The sequence below is a fragment of the Serinus canaria genome, chromosome 1 (genome assembly GCF_022539315.1).
Source record: "Serinus canaria isolate serCan28SL12 chromosome 1, serCan2020, whole genome shotgun sequence".
NCBI classification, from domain to species: Eukaryota; Metazoa; Chordata; class Aves; order Passeriformes; family Fringillidae; genus Serinus; species Serinus canaria.
The window spans coordinates 54698025-54724116 of NC_066313.1; the positions used below are offsets into that span (position 1 = coordinate 54698025).

Sequence of the window (26092 nt, forward strand, 5' to 3'; positions counted from 1 at the left end):
ATTGTCCTTAAGGCATAGGTAGACTGAAGCAAGGCCCCTGGAGGACCACCAAGATGTACAGTGAGCTGGAGCAGAGGATATATGAGGAGTGGAGAGATCTGGGACTGTTCAGATCAAGGAAAGGTCATTGGTGAATCTTATTGCTCTCTAAGACTACCTAATGGGAGGGGATGCATAAGTCAGACGCTTTTCAAATTTGCATGATGATAAGAAAAGAACAGACACAGTTTGGAACATTTGAAATCCTGACTGTATATATTTGGAGGGAAAAAAGTCACCATAGGTGTGATCAAAGACTGACACAAATTGTCCAGAGAGGCTGTGAAATCTCCAACCTCAAAGTTGTAAAAAAACTTGACTGGAGAAGACTCTGAGCAATCTCCTTTAAGCACAAGAGGACCCGCAGTGGTCCCTTCCAATATAAATTATTCTGTGACAACCTCAACCTCAGACAGAAAGAGCAGATGATACAGGCAGCTTTGAAGGTCTGGATGGGAAGCCCTGGGAATCAGTCTCCAGAGAAATAGGATTTGGGGCATAGCTAGTTACAGAATCATGGAACAGCCCAGATTGGAAGAGACCTTGAAAGATCATTGTCCAACATTTTTTGGGAAAAGAAGCCTAGATGAGATTATCCAGCACCCTGTCCAATTACATCTGGAAAACCTCCAGAGACAGAAATTCTACCACATGCCTTGGGAGGTTGTTCCAGTAGTTGATTGTTCCCAGAGTAAAAATTTATTTTTTGTATTGAGCTGAAACCTCTCTTGCTACAACTTTCATCCCTTGCCCTTTGTCTTTTCCCTATGTCTCCTTGTAAAGAGAAAGCCTCTGTTCTCTTTGTAACTGCCCTTTAAGCACTGGAATACTGTGATGAGGTCCCCTGAGCCTTCTCCAGGGTGAAGAGAGGCAATGACTGAATGCAATTTTTATCCAAGGTTTGATAAACAGTTCCACTGAAAGAGAGGAGAGCAAGACAGCTGCAGGAAGGTGAAGGACAGAGACAGTAACTCTAGCCAGTTCTGATGCCTTTAAGTCCCATCCTCCCAGATTGCTCTCCTCAGTTTGCTGTTGTTTACACTTCTTGGGCCTGAAGCTGCAACAGTGTCCTTGGTTCTTGGGCTAGAAAAGGATTATTTTGTCTAAGTAAGCTGTGAAGAGAACTTGCTAACACTTTATATGAAGTTCAGAGTTATATACTAATGCAGTACAGAATCTGAAAAATATGACAGCTAAAATTAAGGACATCAGTCCCTCTTCTAGTTTTGGAGGACTCAGAGAGGAGCTGGGCACAGAATACCACTGCTGACCTGCAGCTTGTCCAGAACTGCTGTGGTTTAATCCCAGACACCAACTAAGTACCATGCAGCCACCCACTCACCCCATCCCCCAACGCCCCTCCCTGTGGGGAGGAGAATTGAGAAAAAAAAAGTAAAAGTTGTGGGTTGAGATAGCAGCAGTTTAATAAATGAAGTTAGATAAAATTTAATATTAACAATAACAATAATAATGCTGCTAATGATGATGATAGTAGTTATTGAGTAATGAAAAAAGGAAAGAAATAAATCCCAATAAAAACAAGTGGTGCACAACACAGTTGCTCACCACCAAATGAGCAAATGCCCTGCCCATTTATGAGCATGATCTCCTAGGGTATGAAACATCCCATTGATCAGCTGGGATCATCTCTCCTGGCCATACTCCCTCTCAACTCCTTGACTGGCAGAGCGTGGGAACGTGAGCAGTCCTTGACTCAGTGTAAGCACTACTTAGCAGCAATTAAAACATCACTGTGTTATCAGTCTTATTCTCATAATTCATCCAAAACACAGCATTGTACCAGCTACTAGGAAGAAAATTAACCCTATCCTAGCTGAAACCAGGGTAAGGACACCGCTAATAGGCAAATGATGTGGAACACTGGCTGACTCCTGTACTCCTACATGAGGTCAGTAAGGAGGATGCTGAACAAGAGGCTCACAGTTAGGCAGGGCTGCCTGTCTTCCTTTGCTCCCTGCCTCACTGCCTGCCTGCCTTCATTCCTTGGTAACACCCAGGCTGCTGGCAGCACAGCAAGGAGGCTGGTGAGTATCATTGCATTAGCCATTATTAAAGGCTGTTAGCATTGTGTGCTGTGACATGTACCTGTTATTTATTACTTTTTCTCTGGATTGCCTGGTATCATCTTGGATGGATGTGAGCCAGTTTCCAAATCCTGCTCTTCCTCTTTCCCTCCCACGTGTTCGAAATCCAGCTGTGTTCAGCAGGTATAAAAGTGCTGACCTAGAGAGCCCATGACAGCCAGCTGCACTCCCTATTCCCTTTCTCTCCCGTTTCCATTGCTCATTTTTCAAACGAAGCAGTTCTGCTCTTTCTGGTGCTCAAAATGGGAACTGTGCTTCTCGGTGCAGAAACTTTCTGCCCTTGCCATCAGTCACACAAGGAGTTCCTGTGCCACCTGCACCAGTTTAGGAAAAGAATCACTTGTACATGTGCAGAGAGAGCCAGCTAGTCTTTAATTCAGTTTTCAAGCATGTAGTATGTTTTGCTCAAGCAAATAAGTAATTCAGTTCACCATTTGAAGTTTGTTATGAGAAATAGTCTCAGTAAGGCATTGTTCAGCAGCATAAATCTTAGTAAGTCTTTAGAAGTATAAATTTTGCTGTGGCATCTTCTGATCAGTGAAACAGGTCTTTTGCTGTCTGGTCAGCTTTCTTCCCTGTCTCAGCTGCCTGGGGAAGGGCAAACAGAAGCGTTACACCCTCCATGAGAATATTCATCTTCCTTAACCAGCAAACATTACCCAATTTGCTGTTCATTAATAGCTTCACCCCATGGCCACCTTCCCACACCAGGTCCCTGGACTGAGGAGTCACAGAGGCCTCAACAGTACAGAGGAATCACCATCTGAATTGCCCTGTGCAGCAAACATGAGGCTGGGTTTCACTCTTTGGGTGCTGGTGGAGCTATGAACTCACAGACTTTGTGCTTGGATAGTCAGCAGAGGAAAAGAACCTGTCATGCTCAGAAGGTTAGAAAAGTGGAGCAGCCTCTGTACATTTTTTTTCTGCATTGCAGAAATGTGGGTGAGAAAATACAAGATGAAGTAAGGGTGAAATCTGTTGCAGTGAAGAATTGAACAATAAACAGCACCTGTTGCTTCTGTGCTTTTTGACTGTCATATATGGAATGACCATATCCTTCAGGACACCACTGTTCATTATTTTATTTTGCATTTGGCAGAGCTGAGTATGGAGAAGATGCAACCTAGGAACCTCTGGAAACTGAGGGAGGCATGAGGTTTTTTGTTTTTTTTTTTCCCTCTGAAAACTTTTTTTTAAAAAAACAAGTAGGACAGACAGAAAAGGGAACATTCCCTTCATTTTCATGATACTGGTGAATTAAGATATCCTGGGAGAAATAGTCTAAACAAAGGGATATGCTGGAGTGCAATCATACTGTATGAATTGGAAGTTGATAGCAAAGAGCTGTCTGCAAGTAAGCGACTTCACAACATTTCCATCAGTCCAGGGCATTGAGTATCCCTGCATGCTCCAAGCCAAGTGTTGGCTTGTTTGGGGGCTGGGAATTGCACTGTTGGAAATGACAGGCTGCCAAGCTGTTCTCACAGATACAGGCAATTTTTGCAGTGAGCCAAGAATTAAACTTTATGGCCAAGAGTTCAACCTTGTAAACCTGTGTCAAATAACAACCCTTTTACAGTTCATATGGTGTTTATGCATTTGTACCATTAAAGAATAAGACATATTTGGAAATAGGACTCAATTTTTAAATCTTTTAAATTTCCCTCTTTACATACTGTTCTTGCACTATAAGAAGGCATCATCTGCTGCTTTTAAAATGTACTCTAAGCAGTAAGACTTGAATAACAAATGCTACATTAAGCTAATAAACATCTTTAGACCAGTGGGTCATGGCACTGAAACTGCCTGTTCATGAAAACTCAAAATTCTTCAGCTTTAGAAACCCATGGAAGCACATAAATCACTCAAAATAAACCCACAGAGAAATTACCTCCCCTTCCCCACTGCTGTCCTGCTGTGGGAAAGACCTTTTGCTATCCCTGATTTCCCCCCGGAGTGAAATCCCATCCACCATTCAATACAAAATTAATAAAGGTATATAGAGCATGTTGAGCAAACACTGACATATCCCCAATGGTGAATTTACATCCTTCCATTCTGTTTAAAATTAATAAAGGAAGACAAGGCATACAAAACCAACAGAGGAGAGTATAAAACCCCTCACGCAAAGCCCACCAAGGCTTGGCTCTGAGCGTGAGCTTCTGCTCTGGAGTAAGAGGCTCTATGTGTGAGGCAAATCTTGGGGTGGAAATGCTGGTTCCCTTTCTTGGGCAGGTTCAGGAGGGCTGCCTGGCAGCATGCCCAGTGGATTTGTCACTCAGGAGTGGGAATTGCCTGAGCTGTTTGATGCATTTGCAGCATGTCTGTGACATTGCCTCCTTCCTGCAGGTGATGTGCAGGATAAAAGATGATGTTTCAATTGAAGTCTTGCTCAGCTGCATCCCACCTTCCACTTGCCTTCTGCCCTTCCCTATCCCAAAGGCACACTCTGCTGTCATCAGCGTGAAGTTATGGGTCTGTAAAACTATTCTGTGATCTGAGCAGCCAGCCAAAGGCTTCATGGGATGTTGTAATGGACCAGGGACTGCTGGAGCAAGGGATTGAAGATACTCTGAATGCCTGTGGCATTCAGCCCCTTTAGAAAATTGCCTGATTTTAGCATAGAAAATAGATAAGTGTCCTCAAACACTGCTTAGATAATCTGACTCAATGTTTATTTGCTTCTCAGGTACCTCTTTATGAACTGGGAGGCCAGGCATGGAGGTGAGATACCAGCAAGATGGGCTTTCACAGTTATCCTGCAGAAATTAAATATAATCCCTTATACTCAAAGCAGTTAATAACCTCTTCTTTACCAGCACATGTTACATCTGTACCCTTCAGAGCTGTGCCAGACCCCTCCACAAGTGCCAGCCATTGATTCAGCTGCAGAAACTTCCCACAGCGGATTGTGAACAGTTGGAAACTGTCAGTTTTCGAAATGTTTATGGCCACACATTTCTGAAGAGATGAGCTGTCTTTTGTTGCATGCTGGCTTCAGGTTAAGCTATTTTTTATCACTCTGATGTTTTGTAGACACCGCTGGTTACTCCTAGGTTTGCAGCATCAGCTTCTCCCACCAGTTCATGTGTATTTTATGAGCCGGGAGATGTTTTGGCAGAAAGTGGAGCTGCGCCAAAAAGAGTTCTTCCTGCTTTTCTTCATGCTTGCCTTTTTTAATGTACTTGCAGCATCAGAAGAAGGGGAATGCCATAGCTATGGCAAGGAAAAGCTGTCCAAACTGCTTTATAGAGTGATGGCTGATGTGCATATTTACAACTGTCCAGGAGCAGTGTGTCAACTGTGTGTCTTAGGCTCTTTACCTACCTCATACTACTTCTGAGAGAAATTGTGCCAGTCTCTGGTGGCCTGTTGGAGGTCTGCAGATGGTGCTTTGGTTGCCACAAAAGTAGGATTTTTTTGGGGACTGCCTTGCAAAGACTCCAGAGATTTTTCAAGCTTGATGTCAAGCTTGATGTTGTGGGATCACACCAGGAATCCCCCTTGTGCCCTGTGGGACAGACCCAGTGTCCTCCCTCTGCCAGCACTTCAGTGGGACTTTAGTGGGTACAAGGTCAAGCTGCTAATCTACAAATTTAAGAAGCACATTTTCCAAGCAATGCCTTTTAGCTAACTTAAAGGTGAACTGCTCATTTGGATGAGGAACTGTGTTAGGTGGGATGAAGCTGTTGCAAGAAAACATCTTCCTTGCAAGAAAATTCCTTTCTGTAGGCGAGTCTTTAGTCATCTTTGTAACCTTTGTCATCCTGTCCTCCCTGGGGAGTTTACTCTGTGACCTTTGGTATTCTATCAAAGCGCCTCATAAATTATTATTCTTTTAAATGGCACTTAGACTGTCGTCGTGACTGCTAGCCTTGAAGATTTGCAGTCTACTCTGTAATTTTGAGGGGGAAAAAATGGTTTAGTGACAGAAGAAATATTGTTCTTCACGATAAAACTACTTTTGTGTTTCATTTTCCACTCAAGTCATTCATATCCCTGTCACTAACCTCATTCAGGTCAAGGGCTTGAGGCAGAGTACGGGCATAATATTTTTGGTCAGACTGATACATCTGAATATTGCAAACATCTGTAATTTTGAATTGAAATGAACATTGTGTTAAATCCTCAGGCAAATATTATCAAGACATAATAGATTACTAAAGTTTGCATTTCTTTTGGCAATTCAGACCAAGGCTGTGTTGACTGGTTATTCCAGACCTTAATGAACCTGTTTACACAAAGGGAGCTGCTCCTTATGGCTGCAAATTAGGTCCTGGATTCTGCAAACTTTGTAGGAAAATCTGTGGGCCAAGTAGTTGAGATAATAATGAAAAAATTAATCAGGCACACATTAAATGTGAAGCATGGAAGAAAACATCTGCAGCACTCAGTGGACATCTGGGAAACATACTTGCGGTGCTGCTTTGCCAGCTTACATCTGGAGTGCTTCATGAGAAGGGAGCAGATGCTAGTGTGAAATAGGTCATCATAGCAGCAGGGCATCTGAACAGAGACATTTCTTTTTTGTATTCTTGCAGTAACAGCTATTTCTTTTTATTCACACCAATTATGAAAATGTTAGCCAAGTATGCAATGTGAATGCATGTATTGTGACAAGCCAGTACTCCTAAAGGGTGTCAAGTAGAAAAATAACCTAAGGAGGAGGCTTCAGAGAAGCAGCCCTTTTGCATTACACACCAAGTATTCTTTAACAGACATAGTGATTATTTTTTGTTAAGATTATGATCTTTTTTCCCCCATGCTTTATTTTTGTATTTAGTTGGGAATTTACTAAATGCCTTCTAGGTGGCAAATACCCAGAAGCAAAGATGCTAATTCAGGCAAGTTTCATCAGTCATTTCAAAAGTGAGGTCACACAGATAAGAGAAATGAACAGTACACAGTATGTGAAGCAGTGACATTCAGTGAGCCCTTGTCACCAGCAGCCATTAGCATGGAGGCCTGCTGCTACATTTCTGTGCTTTATGTGCTTTTCTTGACCAGGCAGGGAGTCTTCGGTGCACTGCAGCACTCAGTAGCATGCAAGTTATTGTTTCTTTCTTGAATGCTTTATATTTTTAGTACCATTTAGATTTTTCCATGCCCCCTTGTGCATCTAAATTTTAAAGAGAATCGAAGAATGCATAATTCATATCTGTCCCAGAGGTAATGGAATGACTCAATGATATCCGTGAAGGAGATGATTTTAAATTTCACGTCTTATGCAAGAGGTCATATTTATACAACAAGTGCAAAATTGGTCTCAGGCATACCCAGATAATTATCCTTACAATAACGAGCGTGGATTCCAGGAGGGAGTATCACAGGAAGCTTTAGTGTCTTGCGTGTCACCATCCCTTATTATCGTGGTGTCATTGTTGTCATGATCGAAAACTTAGCAACTGATAGATCTCAGGCTATGACTTGTATTTTGACTTGCAATAGCATTTCCAGGAGGCGTGAAAAGACAGGTTTGCTTTGATTCTGTTGAAGTACTCATGCAAGATGTGAAGCATTTGTTTACTGCTGAAATTCTTTCCTTCATTTAAAGGAAAAACAATTGTTTGTTGATGTTGGGCAGAACCCACCAGTAAATGCTTTGTCACACAGCACAATTCCACTAGACTGTTTCTGCTCTCCTTGCCCAAAAGCCTAGAAGTGCCATGGCTAGAAATAAGTGTCTGTTTCTGTGATATGCTATATGTTTGAAAATGCACTTTATGGTCAGTATTCAGACAGTTCAAAGGGACTATAAATTGCTGCAGTATTCTCTCTTTTCTTCTAATCCAGTTCCATATATTCACTGACTTTTTACCCTGAAACATATCTTTAAAAAAACTTATCATTTTGCATTTTATTTAACTTGGACTTTGCTATATTTGTGTAATTGATATGATCTAGCTGCTCCTCTAGTGTAAAATGTTTAATATCCTCTAAACCAATTCTACTCTGACTTTTAGCATTGCATATCCAAGGAGACAGATGATTTTATTTGCTTTTCCTTTGGAAACTTCCTAGTTTTAACTGTACTTTCCACTTTTTGCAGGATTGGCCATGAGAATTTGTGGAGTTTGAAATTTGGAAGTTTGGAAATACTGTGATGGGGCCACTGAGAAGTTACCTTCCTGTGTACAGGTCTGTAAAATGTATTGTGTTCTGACTATTTGTCATGGTTTAGGAATGCTATTCTCCAATTTAGTGTTCCCACTGAAACCACTCCAAGTTACATGTTGCTCACTCCCCTCCTGTCTCCCTTCCTCATTCCCTCCTTCCCTCCCCCTTCCTCTCCTCCATGATGGAACGGTGAGGAGAATGGGAGTCACAAAATATAAAGATCACAAACTGAGATAAGAACAATTTACTGGAAACAGCAACGAGGTAAGAAAATGGACAGTAACAGCAACGATACTAATGATGGAATGTGTAAGAGAAAGAAATCTTCCTGCCCACCCCATGGAAACCTCTGAAATACACAGCCACTCCCTCTGCCATGCTACCCTAGTCCAGAAGCAAGCCCTTCTCCATGTCCTTGGAAGATGACCTGAGGTGGTACAGGATAACCTCTGGGTCCTAGCCATACCCCATCCTGGCTACTGCAAAAATTACCCTTGCCCTGGCTGGAACCAGGACAGTATTTCAGCATGTAGACCTCTATACTGACTTGTTATCTTTTTTATCTTGAGTGACTGCAAGCCAAATCTAACGTTATGCTAGAGAAAATGTTGTGAAAAATTCATTTTGTTTCTCTCCAGATGCTTAGGACATAACTCTATTCAGTGGTACAGATGCAGAGTAACCCATTCATCTTTCCTTCGAAGTGAATGATGGCAGTTTATAGAGTTGAACTGCAGAAAGGAATTGGGCCTGTATGTCATTTTCTTCTCACTGCTCTGCCTTTCAGTATATTTTGGAGCTGCATTACCCTAAAAGGCCCTGCAATCGATTGCTTCCACCCAGGTTGCTCATATGTGAGCAGCTGACCACAGTTACAGCTGTGGATATTTTCAGAAGCACACTTAGCAGACGATCAGCAGAATTACTGAGGCTTTTGGGTCAGGAGGAGCTCAGGTTCATGGAAAGTTTACAAAAATGAAAAAAAAAAAGTTTATATTTAAGAGACTGTAAAAATAGCATAATAATAATGGCTTGACTCCTGTAGTGTCAGCATGGCAAGAAGTGGTGAGAAGCCTGTAGCTAATGCTATGTCCTTGTCAGCTTTAATGATAGTGTGGCCAGCAATCACTCTGATTTAGAGGGTAGAAAACACTCCCCTGCATTTCAATATGTTTTTCTATGCAGCTGTGTAACAGAGAAAAATTTTATTTCTTACTGCTTTCACAGCTAGTACTGAACAGCATTTTAATAGAAATCTACCAAGAAAAACCGATGGGAATCAACTTTTCCATCTGGGTGGTCATACCCTGCTATCGGTCACCCTTGGGGTCTGTAGGAATTGTATGGTCTAAATAATAGTTTTCAAAAATGTTCATTTTTGAATATCCTGTGTTTCATTTGCTTGGTTTACCTTGGCGTGCTTTGGGTGTTACTGTTTTCCTTGTTGACTCTGTAGTCACATACTGTTTTATTAGTCTGTAGGAATTCTGCAGGGAAAGTAGCCTGTGAACCTTAAACAAAATCAGATGGATTTAGGAGATGAGAGGTATCCAAAACAACTTCTAATTCATTCTTGGAAATTATTATGAGAATACCTTTTAAAGCCAACACAGCTCCAAGACACTTTAGAAACTCTTTGAACCTAGATGTAAACCTCACACAAGGGCACAGCTTCTGTAATGAGTGAAAGCCCTACATCAGACTGGTTGAGATACTGCAGATACAAATCTGATAATGCTGCCTTGGGCCTGTGTTGAGTGAAAGCTCTGTGTTCAAAAATAAGTAGCTTTTCACTGTAATTGAACAACTGTTGAATGATCTGTGTCATCCTAAGGCTTTGACTGCACTGCTTCTTTCTTTAATGATGATACCCCTTCAGGCAAAATTTGTGGTTTTCTTAGACGGGGGGTGGGGAGAAAGAAGTGCGGAACACTGGAAGACATTTGGGATAGAGGGAGAAAACTAGTTGCAGTTGGCATTTGCTATTACTTTACTAGTAGCAACAGCAGCTTTATAAAATCTTCCTTTCCAGACCTGTCTTTGAGTGTTGTTTGAATCACGCCTCACCCAAGGCTTCCAAGAGTCACTGCTAAAATTGCCAAAGCAAAGCGAGGCTGGGCCTGCATCTTAATAACGTGATACAAATGCAATCAACAGCTGCCATGTGGAGAATTTTTAGGCAAGTCATTTGTCTAAAACACATTTTAAAAGTTTCCTTGTTCAGCAGTCTAGTTCTTGGAAATTTGTGATGTACATACAAATTAGTATTGTGCCATTTAAAAAGAGGATAAATATGATATTCGTTTGATATATGTACATGTTAGATGTATGTATATTAAGAGGCATAAAGCAGTTGGGTAAGGATGTGCTGTACCCTCATTATAATGCAGAAGCAAAGGGAAACCAATTAAATTAAAAGGCAAGACAGTTCTACTGAAAAGGATATAAAAGGTGTAATTTCTCCTTGGAAAATATTTCCCCAAGGTATTATCAAAAGGTATTGCCAGAAATAGATATTTATATCAATAAGAATGCCATCACAGAGATATTTTTCATATTTTACCTTTATAAAGAAGTCACAGTGGTTACATAGCAGTGGCAGAAGGCTGGACTCACTGATCCTCATCCTGGGTGAAGCTTCTTCTCCAGCTGTGTGGGTATCTCTTGTACCACTTCTCTGCAGTGTCTGGTATTGATGTTGAATGGAAACATCAACATCAGTGATGATGTTGATGATGATCAGTCAACATCAGGGACAGTGATCTAGCTAAATAATTAGTTTAACCTGGGTCGGCTATTTCCATTTATCCCATGTCTTTCACTGCAAATTTCAAGGGGTTTTTTTGTCATTTGTAAGTATCTCTTCCTCTTGTTTTCTTAATCTCTTGTGTATTTCCTGCATATGATCCCTCAACTTGTTCTCCAGAGAGGCCTCTTTTTTTCCTGACATCTTTATTACTTGTTCTTCCTTTGTTGGAGTTTGATTAATGTATTGCTTGAGTTTCTAAAGTTTTCTCCTGGGGTCACTAAATACCCCTTGGGGTGTCCTCAAACCATTGCCCTTGTTGACACACCTGTGGTGAAACAAGTATGGTTTGGTTTTACAGGGAGCAGAGGAAAACAAAAGTTGTGAAAACAGTTCATGGCCCCTGCATGGGATGAGGAGGCTCTGACTCCTGGGGCTGGGCTCCTCTGCCCTGTCCTCCTGTCCCAACCTCCTGGGTACGTGGTCAGCGTGGGCAGGCTCCTGGGGGAGTTTGCTGGGGGAGCACTGCTCCGTTGTCTTGCTGCTTCTCAAGTGAAGAATTTGCGACTGGCAAAACACAAATCTGTCAAAAAACATGGAAGGGAAAGGGAGAAGGGAGAGGAATAGTCTAGCTGGTGCACAAACGAGGACTGTGAAAGAGCACGGTTATCTTTGTGCATCTTATATGTAAATTACCTGGCTACAAAGAGACAGGAAGGAAAGGGGATGTTACTGCCTGGAAATATGCCATGAGTGCATTTGATGCATATATTTGAATTATTGAAAAGATGGAAACAAAATAGTTTGGTAGGTGAAGAAAATCTGTAAGCTAGATGCTTGAAGGAAATATGGGAAGATAAAATTGGAAGGTGGGGGAAGTGAATCTCACCAAGCTGCCATGGAGAGAGAATTGTATTTTATTAGAACAGAAATCCAAACAAGACTGTGATTTTGTAAAGGCTCTTGTGTCCAAATAATGAGTCTTATGTGCAAACTAATTACAAACACAATGAGCTGGTGCAAGGACTTGAGCACAAGCCTTGTAAGGAGTGCCTGGGGGAGCTGGGGGTGTTTGTCTGAAAAAAAAGGAGGCTCAGGGGAGACCTTATCTCTCTCTACAACTGCTTGTAAGGGGGGTGTAGGGAGGTGGGAGTTTGTCTTTTCTCCCATATGAAAAGCAGTGGGTGAGAGGAAACAGCCTCAAGTTGCACCAGGGAAGGTTCAGATTGGATATTAAGAAAAATTTCTTCACAGAAAGGATTGGAACAGCACTGGAACAGGCTGTCCAGGGAGGTGGAGGAGTCACCATTCCTGGAAGTGTCCAAAAAACATGGGCATGTGACACCTAGGGACATGATGGGAAACTTGGCCATGCTGGGTTTACACTTGGAATCGATGGTTTGGAGGCCTTTTCCAACCTCAACAACTCAATGATTTTATATGCATTTTTAATTTTCATTTTTTATTGGTGGCTCAGAGTGTCTGTTACCATCCAGCTCTGATTTTTTGTTGCCCACAGCAAGCCACAGAACAAGTTATTATGAGAAAATCTAGAATGGCAGTGTGCTCACCTGAGTAAGAGCTGGTGCCAGAGGAACTGCCAAGAGACTGAAATTCATATGTATGCAGGGAAAACAAACCAGCAAACAACCCAGACGGCAGATTGACCTTCTGCTGGATTTTATGTTTTGATTTCTTTTCAAGTTGTTTCTAGGAATGGTTGCAAGTACCTCCTCTGCTGGAGGAACAGTTTGGAAACATCCTTAAATACTTCCCTGTTGTTCAATGATAGCTACTTCCCAGAAGAATGGGAAACCAGTTGAGAGACTCCTGCAAACTAGGAAAAGTTTTCATAGGCTCAGATTAGGAGTAAGGCTCTTTACTTGCCTCACTGTGGTGCCATCATCTTCTGCTTCAAAGTGGCACTTTAATGATAATCTTTGCTGATCTTAATTCCTAGGAAAAACATAAAAAGAAGGGATATCTTTGGTGTCAATGGTCAAGAACACTTTAGGGACACCAAAGATAATTTGGCTCATTTGCCTTCACTACCAGCAAGAGTTGTCTAGATAATCAGAGAGAAAAGTTTATCTAATCTTCCAGTGAGGAATTTTTCAGTGCCACCCCATGCAGTCTTTTCCAGACCTACACAACACTTGGGTATTTCTAAAATCCATGCCATGCTCTATTTGCTCTTTAGGGAGCATTTTGGTGTCTTATTTATAGTGAAGCTAGAAAACAGTTGAAGGTAACTTTCTTTATGGTAATTTTCAAATATTAGAAGGGAAAATGACTTTACATTGTAGCTGATTTAAGTTGTTAATCTGTTTTTTTAGAATTAGGAATTGCAGATCTTTATAGGTCCCATTCAAAATACTTTTTCTTGTCTTCACCTTCCATGTGTTGCTAAATTCTTGATACAAGTGCCAGCATTAAGAAGCTGAATATAGTCAATATAGTCAATACAACTTTCAGGTAATACAAATTATGTAAAATAAGCCCAGAATTTAGAAGTTCAATAATTACTATAGAGCTACACCCTCAGCCGAAATGACCCCAATCCATAATATGCTTCAGCTGTGTGTAAGTGCAGTCACTGCTAGTGCCTTCTCCCTCTTCCATCAGTTAAGCTCTCTCAGTGTGATACTGGGTAATGAATGACACTGTTAGAGAAGCACTAAGTGAGCAACTGATGGCTCTCAGCATATGGATAATGACACATCTTCCACCTTTTCATTGCCCACATTCTGCCTGCACAGAGATAGCTGAACAATAGATGAGGTGAAATGGTGGCCATAGAGCATTGCAGAAACAATAATTGTCCATTAGGTCCCTCTCAAAGAAAGACAGCAAAGAGCTGCTAAGTTTTTCATCCCTAAGGCCCTCAGAAGAATCAATCACACATCATGAATAATAATAGTAGAAGAGAGAGGACAGCTGTTCAACCGAGCACCATCAGTATTGACACCTTCCAGGAGGAGTAATCCCCTTGACCGAAGCAGGTATCACAAGAAGATAAAAGTCATAGGCTGCAGCTCCAGTGAGAGTCTGTTGCCATATACAGAAAGACATGAATTGATTTCACTTCTGAAAGGCAGTTAAAACACCTTCTCCAGCTGAGAGGAGAAATACGCTGTCACCACTGTTCAAGTCTCCAGAAACAGCAGTGAAATTTGAAGAGAGTACTTAAAAAACAAGGATTGTTTACATGGCCAAGCACCAACCAAAATGAACATTTCTCCTGCTTTTTAGCTAAAGTATGAAAAAAGACTACCTGTTCAAATAGTAAACATTAAAGGATTTTTAAAATTAATTTACACGAGAGCAAATAATAGAATCTTAGAATCATTTAGGTTGAAAAAGACCTTTAAGATCATCTCCAACCTTACCGCAGCACTGCTGAGTCCACCACTAAATCATGTCCCTAAATGCCACATCTACACATCTTTTAAGTATCTCCAGGGATGGTAACTCCACTGTTTTCCCTGGGCAACATATTCCAATATTTGACAACTCTTCTAATGAAGAAATTTCCTCTAATATCTAAGCTAAATCTCCCTGGGTGCAACTTGAGGTCATTTCCTCTTGTCCTGTCACTTGTTATTTGGGAGAAGAGGTTGAGCAACCTCCTTCCAGGCAGTTGTAGAGAGCAATAAGATCTCCCCGAGCCTCCTCCCGGCTAAAGAACCCCAGCTCCCTCAGCCACTCCTCATAAGACTTGTGCTCTAGAACTTTCACCATCTTCTTTGCTCTTCTCTGGACTCACACCAGCTCTTGACAGGTCCAGTACTGAACACAGCACTTGAGGTGTGGCCTCAACAGTGCTGAGTTCAGGGGGATGTCACTACCCTAATCCTACTGGCCACATAATTTCTGAATGAGGATGAGTTTGATCCTGCAATTAATATATTCCCAGTGTTATCAGCATTAGAAACTGCCTGTGATAAGTATTCAGTTCCTTCTTGTCAGCCTTGTAAAAACTCTTCAACACCAGCTTAATTGAAGACCAAGCTTTGTTCATCTTCAGAATTCAAGGCTGAGCAGAGTCAAATCAATATCATAAGTAATAGTAAGGCAAAGTCTTGATTTTGGTAAAGTTCCAGCCTTCTTTCTAGGCTGAGGTGTAGCACATACAGCACTTCTGGGATTGAGAACCCCAAGGTATACTGCTCCAGAATAACTCAGGTTTTTAGGCTCAATGATCCCTTCAGAGAAGGGAAAATACAGAGGAGGTGACTAGTAGGTGCCACAAGTTAAAAAACAAACCAGAATCAAAAAGCAAAACTTAAAAGAAAACATGTCAACTTTAATTGACTATATGGAAGAAATGACCTAAAAATGGCTTTAGGCAACCATTCAGGGAAGAGTGTGCTCCTACTTAATATCATTGATTCCACATTCAGAAAAAAAACCCCAAAAGACCACTGAATATTGAGTTCAAGAAGTGTTATGAGAATCTGTGGAATCTTGACCAACTTTGCTCAAACAGGAAAAATTAAAGTAGAAAGATGAAAGAATATATTGGGTCAAGCTACTCTTTAACTCTGGGCCTTCAGAACATTATTAAAAATTACCAAGGAAAAGGTAATACATACTATTGCTCAAAATATCCTAGAACAAACAAAAAAGATGTTCTTCATCTAAGTAGCCACATTTTTTTTTCTAGAAATATCCTAGAAAATTAGTAAGTAGCTTGAGGGTCCTGCAGCTGTATCACTTGTGCTGACACTTCCCATTAGAACTGTGGTTGACCCATTTCTGAGGGCCTCTGCTGATGGAGATTTTCTGAGCAATTCATTCCAATGCCTAACTTTCTTTACAACTAGGAAAATGCCTTTTTTTTTTTTTCTTAACTTGGGAGTTACTTGTCTCATACTTGCAATGAAGAGGAATAAGTTATGCCATTTGTTCTTACAACCATATTTGAAATTTTCAGTGTGTTTTGTCATGTTTCCCCAAGTTTTGTCTTCCTTGCATTAATCAACAAACTATTCCTTCAATTTTTTGTCATGTTTTTAAGAGTAATCACTGTCAGTCAGTTACATCCTCCTTAAAAACACTTCACCTAAGGTTATGGTTATGAACTCTTTCCAAAACAAAGTAATAAAGGAAAATTCCCTCTTGTGTCTTGTAGATAACATTCTCCTTTATGTTTCAAATATGATATTCATGCATATGTGAAGTGACTATTGAAGCTTGTGATCTACTGGCTAACCTCAAGTCTTGCATAGCAAGACAAGCCTATTTGGTTATTTCCCACTGAGTGTTTGCTAAGTTAACTGTTTCTGACCTCACCTCCCAAAGTTAATTGCCAGCAGCTCTAAGATTTTCTCAGTCAGTGATATATGTCTTCTAAGGTGAAATTTGTAAGGCCTAGACAATTTGAAAAATTTTAACTTATCTCAGTTCTTTCTAATCTAGTTTTCCTATTATGAATTGAATTTCCATTCCTTTGTCTTCAGTGTTCACTTTTGTGGCTCTCTGATCCTGCAAATAGCTTTTCCTCCTGATGTGTGGCAAACCAACTCTACTTCTCCCCCTTGCTAATAGTGGTTTCTTACTATTGCACTCAGTGGTTTTCTTAGAAAATTTTCCTGCCTTTACAGCCTCCAACAAAAGTACACAAGATGTTACACAGACTAGATGAAGGGCATTGAAAGACAATTTTCATAATACAGGACTTCCCAGAGGCACTAGAATTTCAGGAGCAGTTGAAGGTAGTTATGACAGTATTAACAGGTTGCACTCAGATGTCCCTATTCTTACAGTCTCAGAGAAAACCTGGCTTGATCTGACTGAAACAAGAACCAGCACTAAAGAGAATAAAATAAAACATTTCAGAGGAACCAAGGATCTTGAATGCAAAGGTCAAGTATTAAATCTAGGAGAGGGCTGACTGAAATATGGAACCCTGTTTGTCAAATTGACTGATATCATGTGTTTTCCTTAAAGGAGACTTGCTCCATAATGCCATTCTTTAGTGTTTTAGGGCCACTAATTCACTTTAGTTAATAATTATGTTCTGTATTCCTGTCAGTCCATGAAAAAATCCTGAGTGTTTTTCTCTTGACCCAGCTTTTTTACTCCTGAGGTGACAAGGAAACAAGGGGGGAAGAGATGATTACAGAGTAACAGGTTAAGGACATAGTTTATTCTGCAATGAGTTCTTGTGCTGTTGCCCAGTATTCCTTTCTTTTTGTGGTTTTTTTTTATGGTTTGTTTGTTTGTTTGTTTGTTTTTGGTTTGGATTTTGTTTTTTGGGGTTTTTTTTGGAGGGTTGTGTGAGCTATTCAGCAGTATTCCTGAAATCTGGCAAAAGTTCTGCAGAACATCTCCTGTCAGGCTCTTGTGTCTGTCACACATGAGTGAGATCAATCAAATACCCTATCTGTTCCCAATGAAGTGTAAATATACAGAGAGATCTGGTTGTTCTCTTGTTCTGGGGCATGAAGCATTTTGAACCTCTGATGATTCTATAATCCTTCCAGGAACATTCCTCTTTAATGCTAGAGGCCTTTGCCTTCAGATTTTGTGATGGTCCCTCCTGCAAACTTTCCACCATTAATGCATCTTTGATTTTTCCACCTCCATAGCTCTGTGTGTAGGTTGAAGTGAGTTGGGATTTCTATCCAGGAGGTTTGTCTCTGTCAAGAGCCATACAGTCAGCAGGCAAATTGCAGTGCCACAGGATGGGCTTTCAGAAAAAAAGTCAATGTTTGATAGTGAAGTGCAATATAGTGTTTTAAGATCTTAAAGTAGTAAAAAATCTCTACAAGTCAACATGGATGTGCTTTATGACAGCATTTTGTTTCTTTGGAGGTGTTTCACTGCATATTCTGAAGACTCACTTGACTGCTGATAGTCTCACCACTGAATGCATGATGTGCTTAGGGCAGTGGAGCCTAAATCAAAGTAGAGGGTTTTAACTTGGCAGCCTGTGGCTCATTCAGAGGCTTTTTCTCACTTCTTAGTTCTCCACTTGTACTCCACTCTGTAGAATTTCCCCCAAAGTGAAATCTTTGGTTTATTTTCAGTCTCCCAGGATTCATGGGCTCAGTGAAAGCCCACAGAACTAAAGGTTTCCCTCTGCACCATGGAGGAGTTCCCTCTGTCCATTTTCCAAGCCAACCAGAAGCTGTGTAGCACAGTTAGCAAGATGCTGAGTACAAGCTCATAAATTGCCATGACTGGCAGTGTTCATTAGCTCTGACTCAGTGCAGTCAGCTTGGCCTCAGCACTGCTGGTGAGTTTATGTAGCTTCCAGTGGTCTCCAACCCAGAACAGAACCAACACTCAGCAGCCTGGTGTCATCACCCACACCATGCTACGGTAGACTTTGCACAGCATTTAAAGCACCACAGAGTCCTGGAAACAGAGTACCCTGTGAGCAGAGAAGAAGCTTCCTTCAATGGATTGATGTCCCCTGTCCCTTAGAAGTCCTGCCTCAGTTTCCCAGCTGGCCCTCAGCTCCCTGTGGGCGAGGGCCAGCCCGTGCTGTGAAGGCACCTTGATGCCAGCTGGCAGGGCTGCCCACACCTGCCCATCCCATCGGCTGTTCCCAGGCACAGCTCACCTTGGCTGCTCTGCCTGCCTCCCTCTCCCTAGGCAGCAATTTGTGTGCAGCTTTACCGTCCCACTGCTGGTTTTCATTAAACTTCCAGTAATGAAATTACCTCTTGTGACTTCTCTCCAACTTTTATGCTGGCTCAAAAGTGGGTTCAGATTTGCTACTGCCCCTGTTCTGCCAGGAAAGGTGTAATAGATGGACAGGCAGAGGTTCAGTTAAAAATAACCGCAGTGAACGAGAATCAGACTTGCTCTTTGCGCTTAGGCTGCATTTTTATATTATTTCTATACTGTATTACACAGATCTGATCTGGGAGCATACTGCCTTCCAGCTCTCATTTCCACACTCATCACCAGAGGCTGCCCTCCCTTTGGCAGAGCTTAAAGGCTCAGCAGATTCTTTGTAAGTGGGAACTGAGAAATGATCCACGTTAAAAGAATCATTTTTAAAAAAGATTTTTGTTTTTAATGACCCTGGTATGGTTTTGGGTATAGCCAGGCAAATGATTGAACTGAGGCAGCTGGGGGGATGTGGTGGAGGGGGGCATGGGTCGGAAACAAGGCCCTTTGCTACTCACTAACATCAAGAACTTTATATCCCTCAGTGCAGAGCTGTTACCAGAGGCAATATCCTGCTCCTTGTTCCCTTATTTCTGTGTCATTTGTCTCCACAGTTTGGTAGCTTATAGGAGCAAGTCCCAGGACAGAAACGGAACAATAAAAAAAGTGAATTTGCAAAGTGATGGAAACGTCTTTTCTAGAAAATTGAAAATTTTGCATGCGCTTGATGTCTTGATGTTCTTCTGTATTTGTGATGTCTCCGCTTTCATGATTGAATGATCTCCCCAGTAGTTTGTTGTTCATAATCCTTGTTTGTTGTTCATATTCAGTATGGGAGATGACCAAAAATACATCCTTTGTTGCTCATATTCACTATGGGAGATGACTAAAAATTTTCACTTTAGTTCTTCCAAGAGGTGAGATAAAGAACAAAAACATTTGATCTCAATAAGATTTAATTGTGTTGTTGTCTGTAGCTGAGTCAATTACTTTGGGCATCAATAGTATGACAAGAAATTCAAAGTCACTTTGGCTTGGCTGTGGAAAATGACAAGTTTAATGAGGAATGTAAGTCCCATTGCCTTCATGTTTGTTTTGTTTTCCTTCATGGAAAAAGTTGACTGATGTGACTGGAGCATTTTGCCCTTGGGATTATTACTAGCTTCTTAATCAAGGAAATCTGAGTAATTTGATTATGTTGCCAACTCTTCTCTTGTCCCCACTCCAGCTGAGACAGGTTATAGATAGGACAAGATTTGAAACGACATTCCTTTCCAAAGCATTGTTTGGTGAAGAAGCAAAGAGCCATTACTGCTTTAAGAGAATCTGTCACCTTGTCCTCTAGAAGAAAGGCAACAACAATCTTTTCCAATAATGTACCTGTTATCTCCCTCCTGGAATTTATCAGGCAAGAAACATATTGATCCAATTTGCAGGTTGCAGCCTGCAGTTCTCTAAACAAGTCCAAACCCCTGGCACATGACGATGGCCAGAACTTCATCTGAATTTCGTTTGCAGGCATGTACCTGCCCACCCTGCTTTCTCCCTTGTGGATTGCTGTTCTTTTTACAATCCAAGAAACCTAAAGTAGAAGAAAATTCCTTTGTTTAAACTCATCAATTTTAACTCGCTTTTTTAGGAAATTGTCTTACAGTGTTTTTCTCCATGGTTTTTCACCAGCTGTGAATTTGGAGCAAAAAGTAGTGCATGGAAGTGTTTATATCTAAGCAAAATATGCTTAATTGGAGTTGAAAAAAAATCTAGAAACTTTTTTTTCTATTTATTATTTATAAACTGTTGTCATTTCTTAATGAAGACATTATTTTGTTTACATAGAACTGACACTTCACTTTTAATCTCTGGGCCTGTTCTTTAGGATTGCTTTTTAAGATAACAGACACATTACACTTTTCAGAAAACACTGTTGTAATGATTCACTGTGCTTTACCCATCATTATCAAACAAAAATGAATGTGAAATCATTCATTTTCTGATCGATTTAGAGTGTGACAGATAAATCTTCCTTGTTTGTTAGAAACCACTTACAGAGGCTACTATGGCAACAAAATTAATGACAAAGAAGGCAGCTGTTAATTAATTGTTCAGGTTGACTAGAATAAGAAAATACTGAATCTTTGCTGAATCCGTGTCCTACCATCCCAATCACTCTTGGTTATTTATTTGAAGAGCTAGTCTGTCTTTTTACTGTACCGGAAAAAGAAAGACTTTTACGGTAATAGAATTGAAAGGGCACACGGACTTCATTAGCCTTCCCCCCGTGATCCTGTTGGACGGGATCCCTGAAGTTTGGGTCATGCTCACAATGATCCCCTCAGCTGCTGATAATTTGAGGAATAAAGCTGATAATGCCTTTAGGCCACTAAGGACATAAACAAATAGGAGTAGTCCCTGCATCGAGAGGTTTACAGTCCACAATTTGATACATGCCAAGCAAAAAGTAAAACGTTGGCAAAAAGGGCATTTCCAATTGCTTTTTGAAAGAGTCCCGGGATGCTACCAGAGAAATTATGTTGATGTGTTAGTAGGCATGAGATGAGCTGAGGAATATGTGATCTCCTCAGGAAGAGAAGAAGAACTCTTGGGATGCCTGTAGGCAGTTAAGTATATGAACTAGAGCAGTTTCCTTACTATTAAAGTTTGCATATTATGCTCTGTAAAGCAGGATTGATAAGTTTTCTACAACAGGAGGATCAACCAACAAACTGATTTGAGCCATAACTTATGGAGAGACTAATCCATTTTTCTTCCCAGAATAAATTACAGTTTGAGAAAATAAATGCATCTCTATAGAGAGTTCAGAGCATGAAAAGTTTAGGCACTGTCCATTTTTATGCTTACTTAACTGAAAGAGCTGGTCATATGGTGGAAATGCTGACGGCCAGAACCTTATAAGGTCTATTGCCATATGGCCAAAACTCTGCTTTTCCAGAGAATTTTGATGGACGGGTAAGGTGTCTGCTGTTTGAAGTGAGGTGAGGAGATATCATGTAGCAACAGGATGCTCCTTCTCCCTTCCTGTTTGGCATTGTTTACTTTCTTGTCAGCTTTCCAGACACATGACAATTGACCTTCTAAAGTATCACATCTGTAGAATTAGAAGCTTATGAAATATGAACTGGTGAACCAAAGAGTACCCACTTGAATTCCACAATGAAATTCCTTCAGCAGGTGATTCTTTTACACAAAGGCAACAATTTTGCCACGAAATAAATTAGGAACAAGCTTCTAAAGCTGTGACAGGAATCAAAAATAGTGACTGAACAATGTGAAGCATTTGCTTTTCTGTAATATTCCTTCAATAAAGAGCTAAAACCAGATTACTGAAACAAAAGAATAAACCCAAATGCTGCTCACAACAGTATATTACATTTTTCTCCTGGTGGAACCCGTGGGGTTGTTACTCTAGTGGCTCTTTCCTCACTAGGTTACATAATTTCTCTATTAGATCAAAAGGTTACAGTATAAAACAAAAGTGCTGTGAGTTGACATTTCCAAAAAAAGGTGCTGGTGGCTGCTCACAAGCAGTGCAGAAGTGTGCTCCACAGAAATGTGTAGGTTTGCAACACTGTGAGCCTTGTCTTCTTCTCACAGCTGTATATTCGTACACACGTATATCCACACATATATATTTGTGTGTAGGAGGGTTACCTACTGTGCGGGACATGATCAGGGTGTTCTTGGACAGAACTCTGATTTATGTCACGTGGCCAAGAGGGCTTTGTGGGTACATGTGATGATGGCTGTAAACAATGTCTGGTGAGAGGAGATGTTCCCTTACTTGAAAGTAGCCGTTAAAATACTTCTTCCCTTCTCTTATTCTAGTGTTTACAAATCTTAGCTGGTTCTTTGCTAGCTAAAGGAGGGGAAGAGGAAAAAAGCCTCAGTGCAAATAACAGCAAGGGGATTCTTTTCCAGTCAATAATAAAGATATCAAAGGCCATCCTGTTTTCCAGGTGCTCTTCTGTTTCTGCCAGCTATGATATCTACACCAAACATGGTGCCATCAGTCAGCTACGGTGTGGTGGATTCATGAATATTTAGCAATCTGCAAATTACGCATGGAGAGCTCTTAGCATAGCTGTTTCTTTGTCTTTCTGCTTTTCTTTCTTCACTAATGATTTAAAATGTTTACATGCCTAGCATCAGAGGCTGTATTCTATGCTTGCCGTTTTCCTTTGTACACCAATTAGGTCTTTGTAATTTAAATGATGTTTTATTTGTTGATTTGGAAGCATCCTTGTTGGTAGAATGAGGTTTTCTTCATCCTGCAACTGTTCTTTGATATAATGATTTATTAAGGTACTAGGAGAAATATTGATCCTGCTAATAGCTTCTGCTTTGCCACAGAATGCCTTACATTTTACTTGCTGAAAGGGCCATATTCCTTTCCTCTTCATCTGATTGACCATAAATGCTTTGGCCTTTCCCCAGCAATTATCAAAGCAGTGGGTAAAAGTCAAGTATTTATAGACTAATTAGAGAATTCAGCATGTCCAAATGTGTACTTTACATAGCACAAAGAGTTAGAGGACAGCACTCTGAAATTAGGGAGTGGGTTCCTACTGCTCAAAAACAAATTAGCAAATTCAAAGGAGTTATGTATTTATTATTGATTAGGACAATCTTTCTGGGAATTGCTATGTGGAATTATGTGCTGGGCCTGTGATTTATTAATGGCATTTATGCTTACAATACATTGGTATTTTCACTGTATCCTCTGTCATCTATTCTAACCTCCTCTTTCTTAAGAAAGCTTTCTAATGTTAATGCCTGCAAGGTGGTGGGGAAGGCATCAATTTTGTAATCCATCTGGAGCTGATTCCTTTTGTAGTTTGTGTTAGCCACCTAGGAAAATGCATTATTTCTATAGTAACTACAAATGCTGAAAAGGAATAGGAGACTGCTCCATGGAAAATATGGGACAAGGCTTTTAAGGGTTCAGCAAAATGAAGCCAAATGGAGGTGGAGGTGACCTGGTCAGCTGTGGATTGGTGTCTCCATTAGGTTGCTTAAGGTTGTGGGTACAGCATTAAGAAAAGGTTTCCTATATTTAATCTAATTGGGGCATTCTGTTTTATCACATTTTGCCCTTTTGGGGCATCTGTAGACTTGTGTTTCAAACTTATAATAGTTAGTGAAAACATATTGGTAGAGACATGTTAATTTTTATGCTTCGCAGTTAGAGCTAATTTCTGGCTATTTCAGGATCAAAAAGACTTTGCCTGTGGGGGGAACACTATGAAAAATCTTTTTTTCGTAGTCCTTTAAAAAACTTCCCCTGTTGAAGACTGCTGAAAACAGAACACAAACCAAATATTGCTGCTGTTCATAAATGTCACTTGCTCCTGTGCAACTACATACTCCTGAAACTCTGGTCAGAAAGCACAGAGTATAAGAGTATTTCTGCCTTGCATTAAGATCTGTATCTTGAAATATGCATGTATTAGTCTGTTCAAGGTTTGTTTTTAGTTAACATTTTTGTGTTTTATTTTGCTAAGTGTGAGCACTGTTGCTAGTGAAGCTGTCACATAGATGAGAGGACTTTTGTCACCTACATGAGAGCTAGTCACCCTGCATAGCCAGTGGAGACAAACAGGCATTTCTAGGACAAGAATCATCTCAGCTTTAAATAGACAGGCAAAATAAATCAGATTCATCACACCCTGAAAGTGTTTCTCTCTGGTAATGCTGAAGGGAGCTGTGAGTGACTAGCTCAGAGGGAGGCATCCATAGATCACTGAGATGAACCCATACTGCTGTGGTATGTGGGCTGAGTTACCCCTGTGAGTCCCCAAAGGAAGGAATATGTTGCTGAGAAAGTCTGGATAGCATGCTCAAACTTAATCCAAATTTTTTAGATTATCTAAATTAGCTAAGAGGTCTATCCTGCAGGTCCAGGCAGGTTGCTGCTGGTCTGGATCTAATTTGCCTGTAGGAGGTGGGTCTTTTACAGGTGTAGATCTGTACAGCTCCATTGTGCCAGCAGAGCCCTGCTGACTGCACCAGCACAGGATCTGATCAGCAGAAAGGTGGTTCTGCACCTGAGTTACAGCAGCAGTCAGGGGGTGAGATTTTATCTTCCTATAAGCAGGATAATGTGAACTATGGCTGGGCCTGGTTCCAGCCACAGTAACTGGCTGTGACAGTGGTGGGGGGGACAAGGGGAAGGGAGATCCCTTTGCAGTAAGTGTGAGGGCATAGGGTGTGTCCAGGTGCTCTGTTTGAATCATCGTGGCCAATATGGAGGTAATGGAGAGGATCCCAGCCCATGACCAGCATTGTCAATTGACACCCTTAAGTAATTTCTCTACAGCAACATATCTTCATCTCTGAATGTTAATTAATAATTGATCTTGTTATGTATGTAGAGGACTCCCTATAATTCAATTCTCTATATTTATGTCTCATAAATGACTCTGCCTTGTCAGATTTTATGGTGAAATAGTAGATCCAAAAATTAACATAATGTAACAACCAAATTGCATATATAGCCTTGATCTGCAAACTCTTTTGCCCATGAATAATTTTAGTTATTACAACTGAACTCACTGGGACTTATATATGCTTTTGCAGGATGAGAGCCACAATGTTTATTAAATTAATTTCTTTCATACCCTACATGTGTTCAAATGAAACTAATTTATCTGTCATGTATCTAGGCATTTTTCAGCATATATTATGTAATTAATTTTTTAAAGCATGGTTCCAGTGAATCAGAGGCCTAGCTAATATTTCCAGTAGATAGATAAAACTGAATCTAAGTTCATGTTATGAAAGAGAATATTACTTTGTACATGTGTATTTTTTTGATATGTATTATACTGTTTAGTACATGTTATTATGTATGCAAGCTGTTATAAATATCTACCTGCAGCTGAGCATGTACAGGTAGGTATGCATGCATAGATGCATGTAAGACTTGCTGTCTCCATACATATATCTATATTTATATTTATATAGCTATGAAGATTCTGTATGTTTGAAAATACAGACAGTTTTTTTTACTTACTAAATATATGCACAGCCAGGTATACTCATGCTTGTCTGACTCATGCCATCTATCTTCACTTTCAAATAAACAATCATATTCTCTTTCTGGAGTTTAAAATAAGTGCTCCCCTTGAAAGGACCAGTGGCTTTGTAACTCTGTGAAGAAGGAAACTCATAAGATTCAGTTTTAGTGCTCGTGCAGAGCTTCAGTGCGGACAAATGTCATCTGCTTTGTGTCAGTGTGTTGTGAAGCTGAAGAAATGTTGCACTTTGTAATGACACTGTGCTTATATATCGCTTTGCTGAGAAGAGGGAATGAAAGGAAGGAAAGAACCTTGCCTGTAGTCTGTCAATTAAAAAATATGAAAGAAAAGGTTATCCAATGTTTTTGTATTTCAATACAACAATAAGGAATGTTTAAATTCAAGAATAAGGAAACATACTGAGC

General features: G+C 40.5%; 1 protein-coding gene across 1 annotated transcript in view; it reads left to right on the forward strand.

The window, feature by feature from the left end:
• Nucleotides 1–26092, forward strand: part of ENOX1 (ecto-NOX disulfide-thiol exchanger 1) — a 356835-nt gene that overhangs the window by 103166 nt on the left and 227577 nt on the right. Inside the window, exon 3 of the mRNA XM_030234651.2 lies at nucleotides 8194–8282. The gene's annotated coding sequence lies outside the window, so the exon portion shown is untranslated. The remainder of the gene's footprint in view (nucleotides 1–8193; nucleotides 8283–26092) is intronic.